This window comes from Balaenoptera physalus (genome assembly GCF_965194825.1).
Source record: "Balaenoptera physalus genome assembly, chromosome: 8".
In the NCBI taxonomy this organism is placed as follows: domain Eukaryota; kingdom Metazoa; phylum Chordata; class Mammalia; order Artiodactyla; family Balaenopteridae; genus Balaenoptera; species Balaenoptera physalus.
Genome location: NC_138887.1, coordinates 99196928 through 99220795, shown reverse-complemented (window position 1 = coordinate 99220795; position 23868 = coordinate 99196928). Strand labels below are relative to the sequence as shown.

The 23868-nt window shown below is 37.6% G+C and overlaps 1 protein-coding gene and 1 pseudogene across 2 annotated transcripts in view; one reads left to right on the top strand and one right to left on the bottom strand.

Moving 5' to 3' along the window:
• Positions 1 to 23868, top strand: part of GRM8 (glutamate metabotropic receptor 8) — a 794802-nt gene that overhangs the window by 267315 nt on the left and 503619 nt on the right. The gene's annotated exons all lie outside the window — the stretch shown is intronic.
• LOC309665718 (ATP synthase F(0) complex subunit C2, mitochondrial pseudogene) lies at positions 747 to 12179 on the bottom strand (annotated as a pseudogene). Its single transcript has one exon. The product of its transcript is annotated as an ATP synthase F(0) complex subunit C2, mitochondrial pseudogene (transcript).

The following is a 23868-nucleotide window of genomic DNA, read 5'->3' as shown; positions in this document are numbered from 1 at the left end:
GCCTATTTCCACACACTTGCTAATTAAAAAAATGGAATGGGTGTCTACTCCCGTGGGTAGAGAAGAAATCTATTTATTACAGGTATCAGAACTTGATCAGAAAGTTGTTTAACTCTTTGGCTGCTGGATGATTTATAACGATGTTTTATCTGCACAGGTGCATGTTCGAGATGCACCTGTGAAAAGACGTACTCCCTGCCCTTAAAGAACTTGGCATTTAATATGCAGAAATCGTGTTAGGATCTGCTATAGGAGAAGGCACAGAGCTGGAGGGTGCACAGCAAGAGGGCACCTGAGCCAGTGTGGTGGGGAGCAGGGAGACCTTGGGTGCCTGTGTGGGGGCAGCTACAAAATGATTTCAGATATGAAAGCGAAAATGTTATATTTTTTTCACAAAATTAAAAGCTTTAATATTCTTTTTTTTTTTTCAAAAAGGATTCCTTTATTTTTATTATTTATTTATTTATTTATTTATTTTTGGCTGTGTTGGGTCTTCGTTTCTGCGCAAGGGCTTTCTCTAGTTGTGGCGAGCGGGGGCCACTCTTCATCGCGGTGCGCGGGCCTCTCACTATCGCGGCCTCTCTTGTTGTGGAGCACAAGCTCCAGACGCGCAGGCTCAGTAGTTGTGGCTCACGGGCCCAGTTGCTCCACGGCATGTGGGATCTTCCCAGACCAGGGCTCGAACTCGCGTCCCCTGCATTGGCAGGCAGATTCTCAACCACTGCGCCACCAGGGAAGCCCTTTAATATTCTTAATATAGAAATTAGATTCCAAATACGGAAATAATTTTGAAGATGGAGAGGCAGCCTAGCAGAGTGCTGAATAGCTCAGACTCTGGAGCCAGATTTCTAGGTTTGCATTCTGAATTTACCATTTATTAGCTCTGTGGACTTGGCCAAGAGCCTTAACCTGTTTATGCTGCAATTTCTCTGTCTGTAAAATGGGGATCATGATACTACCTAACTCATAAGGTTGTTAGGAGGATTAAAGGGATTAACATACATAAAAGGCTTCGAACATAGCAAGTACTATATGTGTTTGTTAAGTAAAATTGCCATAGAGATACAGAAGGGTTTAAGCACAATTATTTGCCTGTGACCTGCGATATAACGTATGTCTTCTGTACTCTTCCAAGTCAATGAAATTAACTCTGGTAGCCTGAAGCTCCTATAAAATGGTATTGAGAAGTGGGTTAAACATTGATTGGCTACGATCTCATCTAGTGAACTTGCTTATGCATATTAATGTATATTGTATTACATGTATGTATACTAATAATTTTGAATATTTTTCAAGGGATCTTGAAAAATATAAAAGTAACAAATATAAAAGTCTGCAGATGGACTTCCCTGGTGGTCCCGTGGTTAAGACTTCGCCTTCCAATGCAGGGGGTGTGGGTTCGATCCCTGGTCGGGGAGCTAAGATCCCACATGCCTCACAGCCAAAAAAAAAACAAACCCAAAAAACAGAAAACAGAAGCAAGATTGTAATGAATTCAATAAAGACTTTAAAAGTGGTTCGCATCAAAAAAAATATTAAAAAAAAGTCTACTGAGTTTCTCAGAGTCTAGTACATTTATGATAATAGAAACTAATTATGAAAAAAGGAAAAAATGTTGGACTTTAGTTACTTGAAGCATCAGTTAACCTGTATTAAAGACATAATACAACTATAAGAATTAATTTAACTGCAATAAAATATGACAGAAAGATAAATTTCCTTTCCCTTGATTGCTAGAGCAAGTTATGATAATAATAAAAGAGACTTGAATTTTCTTTTATACATCTAATCTTCATGAAAAAGGAAATAGATATTTTTGAAAAGGTAACTAGAACATTCTAATAAAGAATCTTTCATTAGTTCTGCTTCAATTACTAATAAACTCAAATTGCAGTCTTGTTCTTTGGACGTGTAAAATACATAGAAGATAAACATTTAGTTTGAAATCACAATAAAGTAATGAGTTTGCTCTTTTTATTTGTTATCCTCCTGGTCAGTGGTGAAATTATTAATCACTACTAGATCCTGTGTTCAAAGGCTGGGCTGATTTTAGTTTGTAGATGTTGAACCAAAAGTTGCCTGTAGTATGTCAGTCTGTAATTAATTCAAGCTACTGAGCTTTGGATCCTATGGAAAAAGACATAGTGTAGGCTTCAAATGGGTGTAAAGGAAATGGGAAAGGTATATACAATTGGCTGAAATAGTTTGCTTGTGCTTCTTAAAACTCCCATTTATGTCAGTGAACTCAGTAAATTATCTCTAAAAGCTTTTTTTCTTCCTTCCCTCGTGTGCGTGTGTGTGTGTGTGTGCGTGCATGCATGCATGCTCTGTGGAAGAAGAGTTTGGTGGAAACTTGGGAGGAAGATAATTAGAAAAGTTTTAACTAGATAAAATGAGGAGACATATGCAGGTACATAATAAGTCATAGGAGCCAGTGGTACAGCAGCCTGAAAAATCCAAAATCATTTTCAGAGACCAAATAGGTTATTTATAATATGTGTAAATGAAAAGGTCACTTTAATAATAGAATTATTCAGTTTTAGCATTATCTTTTCAAAGCAATAAATTCATGAAAAAGAAATTTGATTCTATAGATATTAGGGAGCCAAGGTGGGTTCATAGGTAGGGTAATGACAAGCTATAATTTTTCTTATTCAAACAGTATTTATTTGTCTTCCCTCTGTCAAACCTTGAGTCAACCACTTTTCCTGGCCTGTTTGGGAAGATACAAGGAAAGGAACATACAGAGCAGATGGGATGTGGAAGAAAGAACGCTGGGAGATGGAGATGGCTCTTTCACATGGCAAAGAGGATGAGAAAGGCCATCATCAGGCAAAAGACCCCCATGGTCTCCAAGGGGGCAAAGCCCAGAATGGCATTAAGAGCAGAGCTGTTGCTTCAGAGAAGGATTCCTGGCATAATCAATGATGAGGCTCCCAAACACAGTCCTAAGCCTAGCCCCAGAGCCAGCCCCTCTGACCATGGCAGCTCCAACCTCAATGAACTTGGCTGCTGTGTCAATGTTCCTTGAAATGGTGCCATTTTGGAAGCTGCTGCTAGGGATAAGTAAGGTCAGGGGGCATGGGGCTGCCACACTGCTGAGGCTCTCATCTGTCAGCACCACCTCAGAGAGTGGTTGGCTCTGCTGCTGAGAGGTGATCCTGACCAGTGAGGGGATGGAGATGAAGTTGGGGCAAGCATATGTTTTCTGGGGGTGGGGAAGTGGCAAGAGCTGCTCCCAGGGCAGAGAAGACAGAGAGGGGCAGGGACAGACTGTTTTAAGATTAACCATGATTTAGTGTACATGATCAATTGCAAGGAAGAGAAATTGAGACATTAAACCTTTTGGGGAGGTTGTTTTAGTAATCCAGGTATGAGTAGTGACATCCTAGATATAGCCCACTGGGAATAGAATAAAGATTTTAGTTCAAGAGACAGTCTGAAGATGTAATGACAAGGTGAAGAAGCTGGGGGTGGAGGTCTTCCAGGAGGGAATGTCTAGTAGTTTGCTGTACTATTTGGGAATAGAAATAGTTAAGACTAGCCACACCTAAAAATGTGATCACTGAAACTATAAAGCCTGGAGAATCCTTGATGATGGAATAAAGCATACAGAATTAACTGTGGGTAGACAGTTAAATGAGAAAAAGGCAGAAAAAATAGTAAAATAGTAAACAGTACTGTGGAAAATGGTTATTTTGATAATTTAAAATAATTAGTTTCAGGTATTTTTGTAATGGTATCTTTCTTTATGAAAAAAATCGTGATTCATGATAGGAACACAACAAGCTCTTTTTCCTCAAGAAGGGACAAAGTTAAATAAAGCTTGGAAATTAGAAGTGTTAAGATGAAAAAAAAAAAAAAAAGCTGTCGGTAGAAATTCCAAAGAAAAAAGAAGACTGAATAAAAAAACAGTAGATTCAAGGAAATCCTAAAACCATCAGTGTTTGCCATCTGAAGACTCAAGGGAAAGCAGGCTGGCGACTGTAGGGATGGGCCCACCTGAATGAAACAAAAATACCTTATTGCCATGAGGCTGAAAGGGAGATACACTAGCATTAAAATTCAAAACTTAGGGAGTTCACTGGCGGTCCAGTGGTTAAGACTCCGTGCTTCCACTGCAGGGGTTGTGGGTTCGATCCCTGATTGGGGAACCGTAATAAGATCCAACGTGCTGCACGGGGCATGGCCAAAAAAAAAAAGAACGAAAAAAATTGTAACTTAAATAATCTTTTGCATTAGCTGTTTACCTGTTATTGTTGGTTTTTCCACTAGAATGACAGCTCCATGAGAGCAGGTACATATCTGTTTTGTTCATGGTGATATATCCAGCAGCTAGAAAAGAAATTGATAAGTATGTGTTGAATGAAGAAATGAGTAAACAGTTTCACACTCTGATCTTTAGCAGGAGATGAGTCTGCCCAACTCTAAGAAAAAAGTTGGCCAAAGTCAAGAACAAAATGGCATCCTAGAGCAGCGCTGTCCAACGGAGCATGACGAAGATGCTTCATACACTAGTCGCTGGCCACATGTGGCTATGCAGCACTTGAAATGTGGCTAGTACACCAAGGAACTAAATTTTAACTTTAATTTTTTTTTTTTTAAATATGTGCTGCGCTAGTTTTTTTTTTTTAACTTTTTTTTGGGGGGTGTTTATTTATTTATTTATTTACTTATGGCTGTGTTGGGTCTTCGTTCCTGTGCGAGGGCTTTCTCTAGTTGCGGCAAGCGGGGGCTACTCTTCATCGGGGTGCGTGGGCCTCTCACCATCGCGGCCTCTCTTGTTGCGGAGCACAGGCTCCAGAGGCGCAGGCTCAGTAGTTGTGGCTCACGGGCCCAGTTGCTCCGCGGCACGTGGGATCTTCCCAGACCAGGGCTCGAACCCGTGTCCCCTGCATTGGCAGGCAGACTCTCAACCACTGCGCCACCAGGGAAGCCCCTTAACTTTAATTTTAATTTACTTAAAATTAAATTTAAATAGCCCTATGTGGCTAGTGGCTGTATTGGACAACACAGGTGTATAGAAAGACTTCACTCATTAGGAGAACCTGCCTCCTCTGGGCAGATGTAATCTGTGTGAGAGCAGTGACTTTGTCAGGAACTAGAATCAGACTGGGACTTGTGAAGGAATCAAGGATCCGCTTCTAGGGCTGTTTTTAAAAATTAATCTCTAGCCCAAGGGACAGAAAGAGTGCCAAACTCACATGAGGTCCCAGGTCACTTCACCAGGAAAGGAGACCAGAGAGGTATTTGGGGCCAAAGCCCTCAGTGGTAATAAAGTTGTGTTTACTCTGAGTGTCTTTATGAACATGTCTGTGAGGAAATTCACTGTCCGTGGGAGAGATCACTGTAGATGGCTAGAATGAATTCAAGATTTAGGGATTTTGGTCACTTTCTTTGTAACACGATCAACAATAATTGCATTCAATCATTAAAACATGGACTAGGCCTATATGATAAACTCATAAAAAGCGCTTAAACGCTCAGGAACTCACAATATGGAAAAGCAACATCTTTGAATATTAAAGTATAGCAGAGAGTAAAAAGTACTTATATATGTAAAAATATTTATTAAATTAGAGAAACATTTGTCATACTTATACTTATCTAATTTATATTAGATTTTGGAATGGTCTATTGTGGTTTTTGTTTTAGCAGATTTACCTGCTTAGTTGTAGCTTGCTTGGGCAAATATTAGAATTATTCTGATTTCCTTGAGCTTTCTGTGACTGGGCCATGGGAGGAAGAGGGAGTTGTTCAGGAGTGTGTTAAATTGGCCTTGTATTCAGAATTCACCCAGTAATAATACATATCAATATCATGTATTGAACTGTGTGTAGGAGCAGATGTTTGGCATGTTTCAGGCTGCTTTTGGGAATAGTCTCTATTGAATAAAGGAAAGTACACTTCACATCCATTCATGTAATTTATGAAAGTGAATAGGGATTTCGCACAAAGAAAGAATGCTGGATGGACTATTATATTTAGCAAGATAAAGCCTGCTGTGTGCAAATTCCCAGAGTCAGCCGGTATAGAAGAGGACAAAGAGATATTAATACATTCCTGGGGAAGGAGATTAGTTCTCTAGAGAGCAAACACGCGGTTCTCTGAGGATTTCCTGAAGGCTTGGTTCCTGTCCCCAGGCTAACCATTTGTTTTCATTGTTTTTATTAGAGAAAATCTTTTGCAAGAACTTAATTTGCACCACAAGAAAATGTTTGAATATTGGAATATTGGGGTTGGGAGGGACTTGCAGAGATTATCTAGTCCTGTCACCTATCCGATGCTTGTTAATTTTGCAAAAGCTCTGCCAAGGATCTTCCAGTCAGGGCTCCAGTACATCCTGGAAAGAGTGGCCAGTAACTCCATCCTTGGAGAACTTTGACACTGAGATATTAGTACAGAATCTAATTCTGCTGCTTTGTGCCTTCCATTCATTATCTTATTTGTAACTATTGGGTCCAAACAACAACACCTCCAATTCTTTTTCCCATGAAAGTCCTTAGGATATTTGAACATGATTATAAGGTCTCCAAGGCTAAAGATGCCTGATTCCTTCAAGAATTCCTTGAATGGTGCTGATTTGACACCATCTTGGATCACTCCTGAGTGTACCCAGTTTGTCCATCCATACTTATACTTCAGTACCTCTAGGATGGTCTGGGCTGCACAGAGACAAATGGAGTTTTTTCTCTTTTCATATAGATTCTCTCTTATCCCTCCTTTCCTCCTCTCCTTTCTCCTTCCCTCCTCTTCCCTTCTTTCTTCATCCCTCCTATTATTCTATACTACACTTATTCGTTCATTCAACAAACGTTCTGTTTATTGTTGATTCATATTAACCTTTCTATAGACTAAAATCTCTAAGCCTTAGCTGCATGGATTGTTTCTAAGCCATTGCTACTGTCCAGTCTGTACAAAACAATTGTCCTTTTGGACTTAATCACCTCATTTTATATTTATGTCTATTACTTTTCATCTTATTGGATTTAGCCCTTGTTTCTAACATGTCAGCTTCCTTCTTGATCCTGATTCAGTCATCCAACATGGTCACTGGCTGGTCTACAAATGTTATGATGTCCTCTCTATAGTCTCATCCAGGACATTGACGAGAATGTAAAATGCTGAAGCAAATGGAACCCAGGAAAGAATCCTTCTATGAGGTTGGAAACCTAGAACCAGATGGATGGTACTCTATTAATTAGCACCCTCTGGGTATAGCTGTTGAAGCTGTTACTAATCTGCCCTAATATTCATGCACTCAGCTTCTCCTTACTCCATTTTGTCCACAAGGATAAGTTGAAAGATCTTCTAAAGGTCTCTCTGAAGGTGATGTGTGCTTGGTCTCTACATTTCTATAATCCCAAGACTTATACCAAAGACGGAAAGGGCATTTGTCTGTTATTCTTTCCTCCTGAAATTGTTGTGTCATCCTCTCTTTAGCACATTTCTTCTTAGGCAAGCAAAACCTTTTGATTCCCTAACAGACATACAAGACTGAGAGAAGGATATTGGAAAAAGTTGAACATTCAGATAATTATTAGAAATGGGAAGGCATTTTATTGGAGTGCAAAACATAAGATCAAAATGCTTTGACTGTCAAGTGAGATCCACTACTTTCTAATCAGCAAAGGACTTGAACTAATTGATGTTTTTGTTAAAACAAATCAGAATCTTCAAAACTCTGCTAATGCTTATTTCTTAAGATTTTTCTTATGTCTTCCAAAGAACTGAAAATACTTAAAATCATCATATACACTGATATCATGAAACTTTAGGAAGTTTATGCATGTTTTGGTCAAAATAGATGAAGTACACAAAGAATTCTTTAATAAAGATAAACCCTGGTGGAAAGGTGTATGCAAATGAGTGAGTTGGATATTACAGTGGTAGATGGGACTGAAGAATTACAAGACCAGGCTTTGTCTTTTTCTTTGGAAAATAGGGGTGGGGTTGCATTCATTGTGCAACCAAACCATGAAAGATAGAACCAATTGAACAAATACTATCCTCTATATTTATAGTAAAACAGGAATGAATTTTCTATAAAGATATTGCTACTTCCTCCTCACTTAAGTTGACAGATATTCTCTATGACCAGTGTGACTGTGTCTAAGATGTCCTTATTCAGGTGACTGTGTTTTATATTAAATTATATTCTACATGTGCAGTCATTTAAATTATGTAGACATTTTTGTAGAGTTTCATGATATCTTGCATTTCCTATTCTGTAATTAGAAACATGAAAAATTTTCAACATCACAGTTTTAAAAACATCATTTTTGTAAACCTTTAATATATAACAATAGAAAGGAATTTAATATGAGCCAGGACCAAAAGAGGTTTCCAAGGTACAAAACAATTTTTTCACAAGTATAGATTTCATTGGTAGTTTGTGTTTGTGTTTGTGTGTGTGTGTGCGTGTGTTCCTAATACAGTGAGAAAATGAGAAAATCGTCTATACTAATGTATTTTAAAATTTTAATTATCATTGCTATAGTTTGTCACTATTTAGACCTTCAAAAAATGTTCTTGATACTCTCTGACTTACATCTTATGTTTGTTTGTCCATCTGCATTGAGTATTTGTTATCAATTCCATCCATTAAAGGAGCAACTGGGTAGTGACAAGATAGGAAAGAGTTCAAATGAAATTTTCATTGCTGGAAAATTGCAAATGCAGCTATGATTTTATTTCAACATTTCATTGAAGATTTACATTCTTAGAAATTTCAGAAGCTAAAATGAATATTTTATTTTCTCGTTATAATTAACTCATGTGCACAGAGACTACCAGAGACCGTTTATTGAAGTTATTAGAAACCTTGAGCTCCCAAATAAAAATGTCAGAAGATATTGCCCTGTTCTATGTTGCATTACAGACAGATGCACTTCCTGTGGGTGAGAGCATTAGTATTAAACTTGAGGGAAGTTATGTGCTACTCCTGCCTTCACATAAAATTCCTAGAGTGAAGGGAAATTGAAATTACCTATTGATAAAACAATTATACAAAATCAGGTTTTTTTGGCAACACTTTACAGACTACAGTTTAAAAATCAAGATGGAAAACAAAAATTTACTACGGCAAGTCCCAGTAATGTGACTTCCACCACCCTCCCTTCTCCCCCAAATATAAATCATGTTTTCTCCCTTAAAATTCTCCCCAAGTACTCCTCAAATCTCAGGATTGGAATTCATGTTTATGAAGGAAAAACTCTCTTGGCCTGACAACTTCCTGATCTGATTGGCTCTATCAATGGACTTATTTGTTCTCATTATGTGGGGAAATGCTATCCAATGGGAGAAGTTTAGAGGGTGCATGCTATCAAACCAAGAGGAAATATTTTTGTTTCATTAGCAGCCTAGGGAATTGTGTGGTGGATTATGATATTAGTCTGTGTTATAGTTCTAAGGATGGGGCTTCCAACCTGTGGGCTCTCAGTTTCAAGGCATCTGAACTTTGAGTCCCCCTTGCAGCTGCCACACTGACTAGGTTAGTGTTTTTTAACCAGAATTGCACATCACAATAATCTGTGAAGCAAGCCCAAATTCACATCTGTACCTACTGTATTTTATCAATTCCAAGATGCACATTTTTTCACGTTTGTTCATTTCTGAAATCTGGTTGCTCTCACTTTTCATTAGTTTAGTCATGGTGTAATTGCAGAATTTTCTTTCTTAGTGGTACCTAAAATAACGGTGCATCTTAAAATCAATGGCATCTTAGTAGTTAATGAAATATGGACTATATCAGAATCTTTGAGGGGGCAGGTATTGCATTAATTTTACAAAAGCTCTCCAGGTGAGTCCGATGCACACTGCTGGCTATAAATACACTGTACCAGCTTTGGCCTGTTTCTCCAATTAACAATAATAATAAACTGATCACTACCATGCATTGATTTTTCCCCTGCCAGGCACTGGGCTAAGCACAGTCCATATTTTCATCTCATTTTATTCCCACAACAAACCTATTGGATAAGTATATTATTGACCCCACTAAATGGATTAAGAAACTGAGGCTTAGAGATGAAGTCACCTGCGCAAGGACATAAAGAGTGGAAGAGCAGGATACGAGCCCAGGTGGGCTGACTCCAAAGCTCTAACCATGACATTATGTAGCAGTGGTTCCTAAAGTGTGGTCTGCAGGCCAGCAGCATCAACATCCCCTAGGGACACATTAGAAATGCAAATTTTAGGGCCCTACCCCAGATGTAAAGAAACTCCGAAAGCAGGGCTCAGAAATGTGTTTTAACAAGCCCTGCAGGTTATTCTGAGGCAGCCTAAAGTTTGAGAAACACTGTTCTATAGCATAGGAGTCTCCTACAATAAGAATAGGAGCCATTGCTAATAAAGACAGGACCTAATAAAGTTTATTAGCTAGCTGGCTGGCTCATATTTTAATCCTAAAATAATGCCATATTTGCAAGGTTGACTAAGCTTTTAGTTGCTTAATAACAAATAAAATTGCATTTGCTCAAATGTGCTTTAATTATAGTTCCCAGTAAGCAGAACTATGGTAACAAAATATACTAGGCTCTAATGCTTTTTGCATAATGAGCATAGTCAAAGCGTTTAACATGAATGGATTACAATTCCCCATATTAGATGGGAAAGCTCTAGAAGGACCACATACCTTTCTTGGGTCTGACCTCCTCTTGTTCTCAAATCTTAGTCTAATCCTATTATTTCCTTTCTTCAAAACTACAGAATACAGTATCTTTGTTCCTGAGAGGAAAGGATGAACTGACAAGATCCCTCTTTGTATTATCCTGGGTTGACAGATTGGTTAAATCTAGCATTTGTAATGCAGTCAGAAATAAACAGTTTCTGAACAAAAGCTGACTAAAAAATTTAGCTGCAAAACAAAGAACTTGCTTGCTTTAGTGAAAAAAATTGATTGACATGAAGGTATTAAGCATTCCAAAAGGATAAATAAATTTGATTCCAAGGAAAAAAGGCAGTTTAAAAAATAATATACCAAAGAGACAAAGTGCAGAGATGCCTGGTGAATATGATTATGTCTACCCAACATCAGTACAACTATTTGAAAAGCACAACATTCAAATTGTAATGTTTTTGCTCTGCATGATGCAAAATAAGCAATTTGATTGTTCTTTTCCCACTAAATTGATTGGTTTTTGAATGCATTATTTGACCCACAGTACTGTATTATCCATGGAATTTGCCAGATGACTGAACTAAGTAGATGTCTTATTGTTTTTTTCTAATAGGCATGTATGGGAATGAAGATAGTGATAATTGGAAAAGAGGAAAGCATAGCATTTGGAACTTGGCAGTGGAGCTTTTAGAAGCATGAGTGGTCTTCAGCCGAGAAGACCTGGTGTTTGGCTGCAGTGACCTGCAGGCCCTGTCTCTGCCTGCATAGGCTTGTACACACTTATTAGCACAGATTAGTGCCTTATAAATAAGGCAAAAGTGTCCGGGGTCTTGTTCCAAATCCTGAAATACCCCCTTTTTGGTATCTGTTTGCTTGGCCTTGCAATAGCAGTCAGCCAATCTAAGCAATTTGTCACTCTTATAACAAGAATGCAAAGGAAGACCCAAAAGTGGTAAATGTGTTTGGAAGTCATTGTAGCTAAAACCTGATGGAGTTAGAGGATTGATTAGACTGTGACTGACACAGACATGCTTTATTGACCATGATTTAATGGCTTCACAATTTTCTTTTCATTTCTGGAGCATTTACACATTTCTGAGTTGCCTAATAGATAAATCTTAGACCATGGCATTATACTATGATGATGGCACGGTGGTAAACTCATATATTACATCTAATGGATATTAAAGTGGTAGTTTCTCCATGACCAATATGTATCTATAAGACATTTCATAAGCTGAAGTCGTAAAACACATTTACTTCTGCATATGTATCCTGTGCATTTATAGGTGTACATTTAATTATGCATGAATGTTTATATTTTCACACACATGAAATGGGATTTAATATAAGTGCTGAATATGGAAATTTAAAGTCATGGAGGCTTAAGGCAGATTCCTCAAGACCTACTTTTGCTTGATTATGATTTATTAGTTTAAACTTAACCAGTTGTATATTAATAGTACTGTTCTCTTTGAAGAGAAGACTATTATCTCAAAGCTTTTTAGGACAATATATGAATTTTGGACCTATTTAAGATTTGACAAATTGAATTAAAGAAATATATAATATATGAAATATTGTAAGTTTCAAAATGTGAAGGCTGCTCTCTGTTTTATGTAATTGAACACTTTATGATGCTTTCAGGCATTTTTAGGGACATATTTGTATTTGGGGGCAAAAGGGAGAGGATAGTCTAAAGAAAGATGAAAATGAAGAAGCAAGGCCCGTGTAATGCATCTGAAATTGCTATATGTTTTTTTCCCAAGGAGGGTGGATTTAAGAGGTTCACAGATAACCTTAGCTTGTGGAATTCTTATTCTGGCACAGGTCACTGTTATCCACTGAATTTGCAGAATTATGTGGGTTATTTTTTCACATATATGTGAAATAGATATATGTGAATAAATGAAGCAATGCCTATAACTACCAGAAACTCATCTCACCCATGGTCCCAACGTAAGATGGTCCAGGCTTTCTGTGTCTCAGGATAAAGTGAGTCCAACAGCAGATGTAGTGTGAGGGAGTCTTATGGAGCAGGGCTCTGTAAGTTTTTTCTGCCCTGGGGAGATTGGGGTGGTAGGGTTGGGCCCTAGGAGTGACATTAAAACATTACAGTGCAAACCCAACAGCCCCAGTCTGAACAATGGGTGTTTCCCCCTGTCCCCAGCCTTGTCCCTGCCCCATGACTCTTGTCCTTCAGAGCAGACCAGAGTTACACTTGTTTGTTGTTCTCAGAGGTGATTCTATTTCTCATTGACTTATTTTTTTTCTGAAGGTCTAGGGAGAGCCTTGGGCAGTGCAATATTATTTCTATTTGTCCAATTAGCTTTGTTTTACTTAGGAAGACAAGTTTACTACATCAAAACTATTCTGGCTGGGTCATGCTGACCAGTACAATAGTATCTCCAATTATTTCGCTATTAGAACAAAACACGTCCACTCCCTAAACCCTCAGTGTAGAAATCGTGATATATGTTTCTCTCTTTCAAGGGGAGGTAATAATATTATTTGTAGGAAAATTTTCAGGGCACAAGCTGACGCCTTCTGTTGGTTCCTTTTCCTTTTAAGGTGACATAATCACAAACGACTTTAAGAAATCTCTGTATTTCCTTACTTGGTGCATAAATCTTTTCTATTATTCTTTTTTTTAATTTTATTTATTTATTTACTTATAAATTTTTATTGGAGTATAGTTGATTTAAAATGGTGTGTTAGTTTCTGCTGTTCAGCAAAGTGAATCAGTTATACATATACATATAGCCACACTTTTTTAGATTCTTTTCCCATATAGATCATTACAGAGTTTTGAGTAGAGTTCCCTGCTATACAGTAAGTCCTTATTAGTTATCTATTTTATATATAGTAATGTGTATAAAAGTTGAGGCTAAAGATGATGAGTATTTTGGCACTTGCTTTGGTTCCACGAGGTGCCATTTTCTCTGTTTTAATCTAACTTGAGCAATATTTTTGAGCACTAAGTGCCACACATAATGCTGGTGGCTGGAGATAGGAAACTGAAAGACATGAAATGCCCTCAAGCAGCTCACAGTCTTTCAAGAAAAAAATCACTCAGTTTTGTGCTTATTTGTTGATATACATAAGTGTAATGAGAAGCTTGTCCACAGCATATCAGATGACACAGAGGGAGGGGTCATGCGGGGATAGTCAGGGAGGGCTTCAGGAAGGAGAAACATTCTGAGCTCATTTTTGAGCAAATAAAGAAATAAGGATATATTAGTCAGAAAAAGAAAAGAAAACTTAAAGTAGGGTGCAGGAGGCATATTTTTATTTTGCAACCACAGTAGAATATACGGTAGAAAACCTCCTCAAAAATTTATCCTACTAAGAAGCATATTCGACAGTGGAAGGACAGATTCAAGAACATTTGTATTCATATCACAAAAAGACTTACACAATTGGAATAAATCTGAAATACTATGCTTTTCTTTAAAAATAGAATTGAATAACTTTGATGTTTTAATACAGCACAGTAAACTAATTTAGATTCAGAGAGCTTCACTTGTGAACATGTCAGTTTTAAAAAATTGTTTAGATAATGTATTGAGAATTTTAAATAATCTGTTAAAATCTTCTTTTTCTTAACAAACCTTTTTTTTTTTTTTTTTCTCCCCAGATGTAGGGCAAAAGTAATTCTGCCCCAACATCTCTCAGAAATTATAAAATCTGAATTAGTTAGGTTCTGATGAAAGAGGCTTTTATGGCACCAACTAAAATGCCTTTCGGAAACTTCTTTATCGCCCTATTCCAAAAATACCCTCCACTCCTAATGTGATGACATTTACCAATCTCTACCAGCCAACACACGAGGAAGAGCCTTTCATCAGGCATTATTGCTCATTCTCTCTTTACTATCCTGTTGTATATTTTGTTTTACATTTTTATTTGCGTGGTTATCACAGCATTGGGAATATTTGTTGTAATGTGTGTGTGTGTCTCTCACACAAGTTATAAGCTTTTTGATGTCACTCAGCATCGCACCCCCTGACATTTAAATGAACAAAATGACAAAGTTCATGTTCAACCTCCTCCATACTGTTTTTGACAAGTGCTTGTCAACTTTGGCTGCTCATTGCAACTGCCTGGGAGCTTTAAAAAATATTGATGTTTGGGTCTTACTCCCAGAGATTCTGAGTTAATTGGTTTGGGGAGTGGCCTAAGAATCAAAATTTATAGACCCTCCCCAGGTGAGCAGTGAGGCTGAAGACCACTGATCTGGACCCATGCTGTCCAGTGCAGTAGCCACTGGCCATGTGCGGCACCAAGCACTTGAAATGTGCTAGTCTGAACTGAGTGTAAGTGTAAATGTATACACCAGATTTTGAAGACTTAATACAAAATAATGTAAAACATATCTCAATAGTTTTTATATGATTACATATTGAACTGATAGTATTTCAGATATGCTGGGTTAAATAAAATTCATTTACTTTATATTAACACTTTAAGTAATGTTATAATAGAAATTAATCTCACTTGTTTCTTTTTGCCTTTTTAAATGTGGCTACTAGAAAATTTAAAATTACATATGTGACTTGCATTGTATTTCTGTTGAGCAGCACTGATCTAGATGATGTCTCTACATGGAAGGGACAGAGATGCTTAATTAGCAAAATAAATGCTTAATAAGTGCCTTCTGGCAAACTAATTGGTAGTGTTCATGTTTTGGACCATATTTGGTACAAATAGTTCCTCTTCATAACGATCTATATTTAAAATAATTCAGATTCAATTAATATTCATTAATTGCATGAGTTGTAGAAATAACTGTGCTAAGAAAGCAGTAATGCTCATGTTATAAATGGAAATAACTGGTGACTCAATCAATGGTATCAAGTATGTAACAATGAAATAGCACTCTTGAAAATGAAATAGTCCTTTGAAACTGGTTAGAATAAGGGGGAATTGAGAATACAGAGTGTTATTTTTGTCATTGCCATTGTACTATAGGCCAAGAAAAAATATTCTTAAACTGCAGTCTATCTGGTCTTAACACAAAAACCAAAACCAAAACCAAACCCTGAGTGAGTTATTTGGTTTGCATTCAGAAGAGATGAATAAGTTATTCGTATAGACATATGTGTTTATTTACGTATGTTTACAATGGTTGGAAAGTGATATATTGAAAGAGAAGCCAACGTCAAAGATGTCTAAGGTTTTCATGAATGGAGAAATGACTATAGGATTGAAATCATTAGACAACATAACCACGTTGAATACTGAGCATGAAGCTCAGTTTGTGGGAAGTGTACACAGGAACAATTTGACGTGTAGGGCAAACCACTGGGCACAGCAAATATGTGGACGGTAGGAGTAAAACACTTACTGTAGGCTTAGCTGATTGGGTTATCGTGGTGGGCAACATTTGCTGTAACCACAGGTATTCAAAGAAAACGACGTTAAGTGTTTTGAGCAAGCTCTTATTGAAGGGGATTGGTTAAAATTAGAAATTGCTAACTGTGAGTTATTAAGAGACACAGTGTCCATAAATCAATTAAGGTACATTATATTCTATTCCATTACCAGCATTCATTTAAACATAAACTACTGTAAGTTCTACTCACAGTAGTACAAATCAAAAGTTTAGGCTACTTTCACTTATACTACAGTGTTTGTCTTTCGCTGGAATAAAATGAAATACTTCTTTTTGTTTTGGTTTCCGATAAGCTTGAAAGGAAACAAATTTGTATTCAACAAATACCTGACACTGTAATCTTATTTTTGCTTTGCTTCTCACACCTTGACCTTATGAAGCAGCATGAGGGCATTTTGAAAGCTGGGCTTTGGCATCTGAGCAGACCTGTTTGCATATTGTCTCTCATCACTTGCTGTTTGACCTTGGCCAAGTCACTTAACCTACACAAGCCTCAATTTGCCTGACCCTGATACCTGCCTTGCAGGGCCATTTAGGGGAGGAAATGTAACATCCATTACCAAGCATATGGTAAGTCTTTATAAATATTGTTATTCTTCTTATTATATGGTTGTAAAGCGTTCTGAGCAGGACAGATAGTTTTTGTGTAATCAAAAATTATGATGGAAACTAGTATTTTATACGTGAGCTGTTTTATGACTACTTCTAGCCCACAGAGTTTGGAAGGGGGAGAGAGGGGGTACAGAGGAGAAGGACTGGGGAAGGGAGAGAGGGGGTACATGGTATCAGCAAGAAAGCTTCCCTATTTATAGTTGGGGCCATTGGGGAGTTAAATTCCTCTACAGTGGATATGGAGGAATCTTTACAACAAGAACAGATGAGTGAGGAGCTATAGCAGAGCTGGGTGATCCTCCCCTGATGGGGAAGCAGAGCTCAGCTGTGCTTGACTAGCAGATGTCCAAGCAAAAAGGACGTGTACAAGGAAGTACAAGCCGGGGGACAGTGCTTTCCTTCAGGCTCCTGGACTCTATTAATGATATAGTTCCTGATAGATAGTTTGTGATCAGAATATTCCAAAGCATCTATCTCGGGGTTTGCAGAGTCTGAGACGTGTCAGAAAGCACCCACTGTGTGGTGTTCAGGGGCAGGGGCAGAGCCAGCACCAGCCTGCTTAACCAGAGCCCAGCACACAGTAGGGATGCCATGGTGTTGGTAGGATCTGAATGAATGCACACATCCTGCACTTCACAGCCCCCATGAGTATCTGCATTGTGAACAATTCAAGCTAAGTTCTAGACAAATTAGAATCTTGTTATATTCTCTTATATGTGGTGACGGTATAAGAGGGGAAAAGAGAATGGGAATCAATGATAAGTTAAGCAAAGGGAATTAACTTCCAAAAGACAAGCCCTTTAAATGTCTCTCAAAATTTTGCCTTTGCTTGTTTTACAAAATGCTTTGTTCAATGAAACGCAGTAGGTGAGGCGTTTCACACTTAGTGATTCTTTCTCCAAAGCCTATTTGGAACGAACCAGAAAATCTTTCACTTTTTTCCCCTAAGCTTTACCCTTTTACATAGAGAAAGGATTTCTGTTATCTTCATTTGGAGTTAGACTTAGATAACTAAGATCAATTGAACTTTGAGAGCGATATACTTTGTCCTTTAGCTATGATAATATGGTCAGAACTGTCTTTATGAAAATGAGGAAAGAGAATTGTTTGATGTGTGAATATTTGCAAGAGAAGAACTGACTCCAATTCTAGGCATCACATTTTTTATATGTCAGTCATCCATAATGATGAAGGAGGTATCTCCGGGAGGTAGGAATGCTGTTTGCTGAATTTTAAGTATTGCTAAACCAGTTTTGTGGGGTGGGGTGGATCTGGAATATCCCTCAATGCATACAGAAAGTGTGAGTAGCAGGAAAAAAACAAAATTAAATGGCACCGTTTTCAAAGTAAGAATAGTTTGGGTTTTAACATTTATTTGCTTGGAAGTGACATAGTCCAGTGCCATTCCTGTATTTCAATTCAATTCAATTCCTTTTTAAAAATATTTATCTGAGAAATATCATGCACAAATAATTTTTCTAGGTTTAGAACACAGCCAAATCTAGGTCTCAGTCTAAGGCTCCAATATTTCCTTGAATCTGCCCAAAATATATTAAGATGATTGCCTCGACTTCTCCCCTGATAGTCATCTTCTCTGAATGTATAACTTCACAAACTAAAAATAATTTCCTTTTCAACTGTAAGCAAACATTCTAAGAACAGTGTTGTCTTTGGGCCAGAATAATGTTATTAATTAGTTTATTAATTTTCATTCTTGTTCTAATAAAATATTGTCTCTTTTTTGATAACTAAAGCTATGTTTTCTGTTTTCTACATTTCTTCAAAAGCCAAGATACCTCAATTATTTTTAGGGGGAGTATTTTCCATTTACTTATTTTTTTGCTTGAGTCTTTGAAGAAGGCAGAATAGCATAGCATTGTATTATTAGTAGAATTGTCTTCATTTGTGAAGACTTCTGCTAACTGTGACATCATCTGACTCTGTTTTGATAACAAAGATGATGCATCTTTGCAGCCGATTTTGTTCCCCCCTCACTACCAGTTGCCAGGATCTTGTCAGAATAGAAAAATTGGAAGATTGATTGGTGTTCTTTTCTTATTCATTGATTTACTTGGGTTTCTGACTGACTGGTGTTTGTGGAGCTTCAGATACCATGGATTGTGTGTGTGAGAAGAAAAAATAAAGAGCTCAATAATAAAAATAATGAGCACTACCATTTGTTAAATGCTCGTAATTTGCTAGTCACTGTGGTAAGTACTTTATACACATTATCTCTTTTAATCTTCTCAACAATTGGATCTTAAGGATGAGGAAGCTGAGTGTAGAGAATATTTAATTTATTCAATGTCATTCAGCTACGTGATGAAGCTGATTTCAACCTAGTTTTATATGACTTAAGAACTCAGACCAGATGGCTTCTGATAAAATTATGATTTATGATCGAGTTAAATTTAAGATATTTGAGCCAGGCATTTCACTAGGCACCATGAAAGATGCAAAGACCACAAGAAGTTTAGAGTTCTTTAGAGGAAAAAGACACGGACTGATAATGATTGTAAGCAAATGAACTTTAGGATTTTCCGTTTTGCTAGAAATCTTTCAACACCAGAAAGTGTACCCTTTCCAAAGTGTTCCTCCAAAATCTGGGTCCCATGTCCATTGGTTCCATTGGAATATAACGAAGACAAAGTTTCTATGACTTTCACCCAATCCCAGGACAACGTTGTCATCTCTCAAATAAGGAATCAAAACTAGTCTTTAAATGATTTTGAATTCACTTTTGTCAAATTTTGCCTCTAAGCACACCATCTTTCCCTCTCTCCCAGACCCCTGCCAGAGCTTTAGCTCGGGGACTTTCCATCTCTGGTCTGGTCAATTGTAGTTTTCCTTCTTCCAGCCTTTGGTACCACCTTCTGTAGTCTGTTCTTGCCTCTTACCCTGGCATTTTCCTCTCAATTAAACATCACACCAAGCCAGCCCTTAGAGCTCTGTGGATTCCCAGAAGCTTATGTATTAGAGCTAACAGCCTTCACTCTCCTTCAAAGTCTTTTCCCAGGGTTAATGTTACAATCTCACTGCCCTCTTCTTCTTTCATCTTCCAGCTTTCTCCTTCCATCTGCCCGCATTAAATTTCACTGTGTTTCAGAAGCTTATTAAGGAGTCAATGAAGTAAATTTCAAGTCTAAATGTATGTTGCATGCAGGTCACTCCCTCACAGTTTTGATGACATTGGATGACTTTACTGAATGTACTTCTTCATGAAATAAACTGGGTCATGTGTTGACTATTTGCTATTTCAGTACATGGGTTGAGGATGGGGACAGGTGGAGAAAACCCTTAATACAATAGACATGGCTCTTTTTATGTAGATTTTTTTCTTTAAGGGAAGAGATCCCATGGTTATCTAATCCTTTGGGGGACATGGAAGGAACTCTTCTATTATAGGTGTTCTACTTCTTTTCAGCTAATGTTTGAGTACTTACTAATTTTGTTCAGCTCTCTGATTAAGAGCTTCCTTACCTTCCAGGCACAGGCCCCTCTGCACCAGTGCAGTGGTCCAACCTCGTCAGGCACCAGAATCATCTGTGGAACCTTTAAGAAGTGTTCACACAAGGTCCCACCTCTGTGCTTCTGATTCTGTAATTTGTCACCCAGGGTTGAGGAAGATGCATGCATTCATTAGAATGTCCTCCATTGCTAAGATTATTTTTCTTTTTCCAGATCTATCTTCATGATTCATTTTCACAGTTATAGTAGGCTCTGTCTTAGGTGAAGAATTCCATTAAGAGAGAGAAGAAAAGATAAACTTTGCAAGTTTAATTAGGCCTAAGAATAAACTTTGCTCCTCGTGTGTTCTATGGTGAATTCTGACAAGAAGATTCATCTCTCCTCATCACAAGTTATTGACCCCTTCCTACCATGTGCTTCTTGTTTTTCCCTGTTCATGTTCCTGCCAGGCTAATAAAGAAAATGTTAGGAAATAATAAAGAAATCAATTTGTGGCCTCTTCAGTTACATTGCCATTTCAAAAGAGAATGCTGAAGAGAGCATGATGGGAATTAGCATTTGTTGAACTTCTACTAAGTGTCAGACACTATGCTTGGTGGTCTTGTATACACTATTATGCTTAATCAAACAACAAGCTGAGTTAGGCACGTTTATTTGTCTTTTATAGATGAAATGGAGGCTCAGACTATAAAATAATAGTAAGTAATAGAGTGGAGTCCTTCTAACTCCACAATATATTTTTTCCTTCATCGTATTTCCTCTTTGGAAACTTTCGAACCTCAGAGGTATTTATATCTTTCTCCCATTTCTTCTCAAAATAATACTAATAAAGCCCTAATTTTATAGTGATGAACTTAGATTTTATAAAATATTTTCATGTGCACATCTTTGTTCCCATTGCTTTAAAGTGCCATTTAGTTTTAGGTAATTGATAATATCCTCAAATTGACTGAGTGTGGCCCTCTGTGCTGAGAAGTCACACATACATGTGCAAAGGCTGCTTTTTAATGTACTCGGCTCTCAACTTGACCGTCTCAAGTTCATTTTTAAAATTTCTGTTGAAAATGGAAATGGGGCAACTAGAAGAGAGCTCTTATAATCATTGAGAAAATCCTCCACAAAAAATATCAGTGTGTGCTTATGAAATTGACAAAGTTGTCAGACTGGTCTCTTATTAAGGAAATTAGGGGGAGAAAAGGAAAATGTTACAGAGATCTACATATTCTTTAGAGGTGGTGGCAATGTAATGCAGAAAAAAATTTTCCTTAAAATGTTTGAATCTGGAGTTTATCTGATTAAGTAGGGAAAGAACCCCACTGGGATTTGTTAACAGGAAGACAGACTTGAATTGACAGGAATAATTAATCTCTTGAGGCTAGACAAAGAAAAAGGACTCATCTGAGTCTGGGGAACACCCTCAAATACCTATGAATACTAGTTATAAGGAAAATGAATCATTTATGTTGATCCTGGCTCTTGGGAAAGAGGAAATGTTCTTTGGAAACTGCTGGTGTAACTGGAGACTGAGAACCACTTTTATTTATATATTTTTTACCTCTCCAGTCAGCAGAAAGAATGAGTTGATAGTGATTCAAACAAACAGTTTTCATTGAGAACCTTTCTGCTTTTTTGCATCCAGCCAAGAGGAAAATGTTATTTTCCAGCCTTTGTATTGGTGTTGATGCGTTCTTAGGAGACTTCTTAAGGGAATGAAGGTGGAAGAGGCAGATAGGGCACTTCTAAGAGAAAGACTTAAATATTGGCTGTTATCCAGGCATAGGTAATCTTGGAAAGGGATTGTCAACCAGCCTCTACACAGAAATATTTTAGTAGAGGTCACTGTCAATTCTTTTTTTGAAGGGCTTGTAGTAAGTCTGTTCTTAATTTACGTATACACCTTCTCCTCATTTTTGTTAGGGTTTATCTCAGTTGTTTCACTCCAATTCTTCTGCCTTTTATTCTGAATTGAAGTGAAAAATGAAATGTATAAAACATTGCAAGAAAATTCGGTAAGCGTTCCTCATTCTGAAGCTTGACAGTAATTAATATTAAGGGAGTACAGGAAAATCTTACAACATAATTTAGTGATTCTCAATTTATTCACAGACTCTTCTTCTCCCTCTACCTTGCTTAGCAAAGACATTTTCTACCTTTCGGATGAAATCTAAACTTATTGACCTGTTTGCTCCCCCAACAATATTTTATTCAGCGCAAACAATAATAATAAGGTAACTACAATAATAAGAGCGAGCATTACTGTGCCAAGCACTGGGCAGATTATTGGATTTACAACATCCCGAGAAGGAAGTTATTATTTTTATTATCCCATTTTACAGATGGGGAAATACAGACATTAAATAAATTGCCTAAGCCCCACAGTGAGGAAGTGGTGGATTTATAGCAAAATCCAAACCTGGAAGTTAAATGGTAGCATTATTTATCCATTTCTCAGAAGGGGGAGGGGAGATGCTGGACAAAATACAGGACACTCAGTTAAATTTGAATTCCAACTAAACAACAAATGATTTTTAAGGTATATCCCAAACATTGCATGGGCTGCGGACATCCTGTATTTTTATTTGTTAGATCTGGCAACACTAAGAACACTTGACTACTGGCAGAATCATTTTTAGCCAGAAATTTCACCGGAGGCCATCTACTTCCAGTGTCTTAGTACACAGATGAAGAAAGGCTCAGAAATCTTAAGATTTTCATGTTCCCATGACAGGCAACAAAGCGAGGCTTAGGGCTTTGCCATGCTGCCGCTGGATTAATTCCTCAGCAGTTTTCCATTTGACCACCAGGTGAAGATTTCCCCTGTTATTTCTAAGGGTATTTATCTCCTGCCTATTTTCTGAATTGTTGTCTGGAAAGCAAGTCTTTGCAAACGCTCTACCAATAACAACATGAGGAGAAGTGGAGGCCGGGAAGGAGGAAGCAACAAGTAAAAGTTCCTGACTGCTCCTGTGTGCCCGCGACACCATCCTTTCCATATGGCGTCTCCTTTGGTAGAAACAAGAGGCGTGAGTATGATGGCACGTATTAAATAGCTACTTGTCCTAGCAGTGTTTCTTTTAAGACCTTGGCCAGGGGGTCCTATTTGAATGACTACTATTGTTATCAGAGAATGAATAAATAGGAATGCATTTTATAAAGTAGTCATCGTTTTAGCGGATAGTAAATTAAAATGCTGTATATTTCACTGGAGTTCAATATTGGGTCATTTTCTTCAAAGAAGAGAGAGGTATTAATTAGTCTGTTGCTTGGAGGCTTCGTTATACATGCTTCATGCCCTTTGCTGTTGTGACAAACAGTTCCTGGGTGCTGAGGCCCTGACTGATTAATTTGCATAGCTGCCTCTTGATAGCTCTTTTTCTGACAGACACTGTTAAATAGGGGAGAATGGGAAAGAGGAGTAGAAAAAAGAAAAAAAAAAAATAACCTGGCTCTTTTCATGATGTGGGAAAGAAAATAAATACAACACCTCAGCAGACAGAAGGGAAATAAACTGCTTGAGTTGTCCATCTTAGCCATGGGGTTCTTTGAGGCTGAAAATCAAATGTACTAGAGGCTTTTCACAGTTGGAGTTGTAAACAGCTAAGAGATGACAAAAAGCTTTTTGAGGTCCCGTCTGTGGGGAAAAAGAAAGATGCCTCTGCTGCAGCTGGAAAATTAAGATGGATTCTAGTTGAAGAATAAAAACTCCTAAGTGTGTTGAATACAAGGGACACAATTGTTGATACAGATTCCTAAGTTGTAACTACCCAAAGGT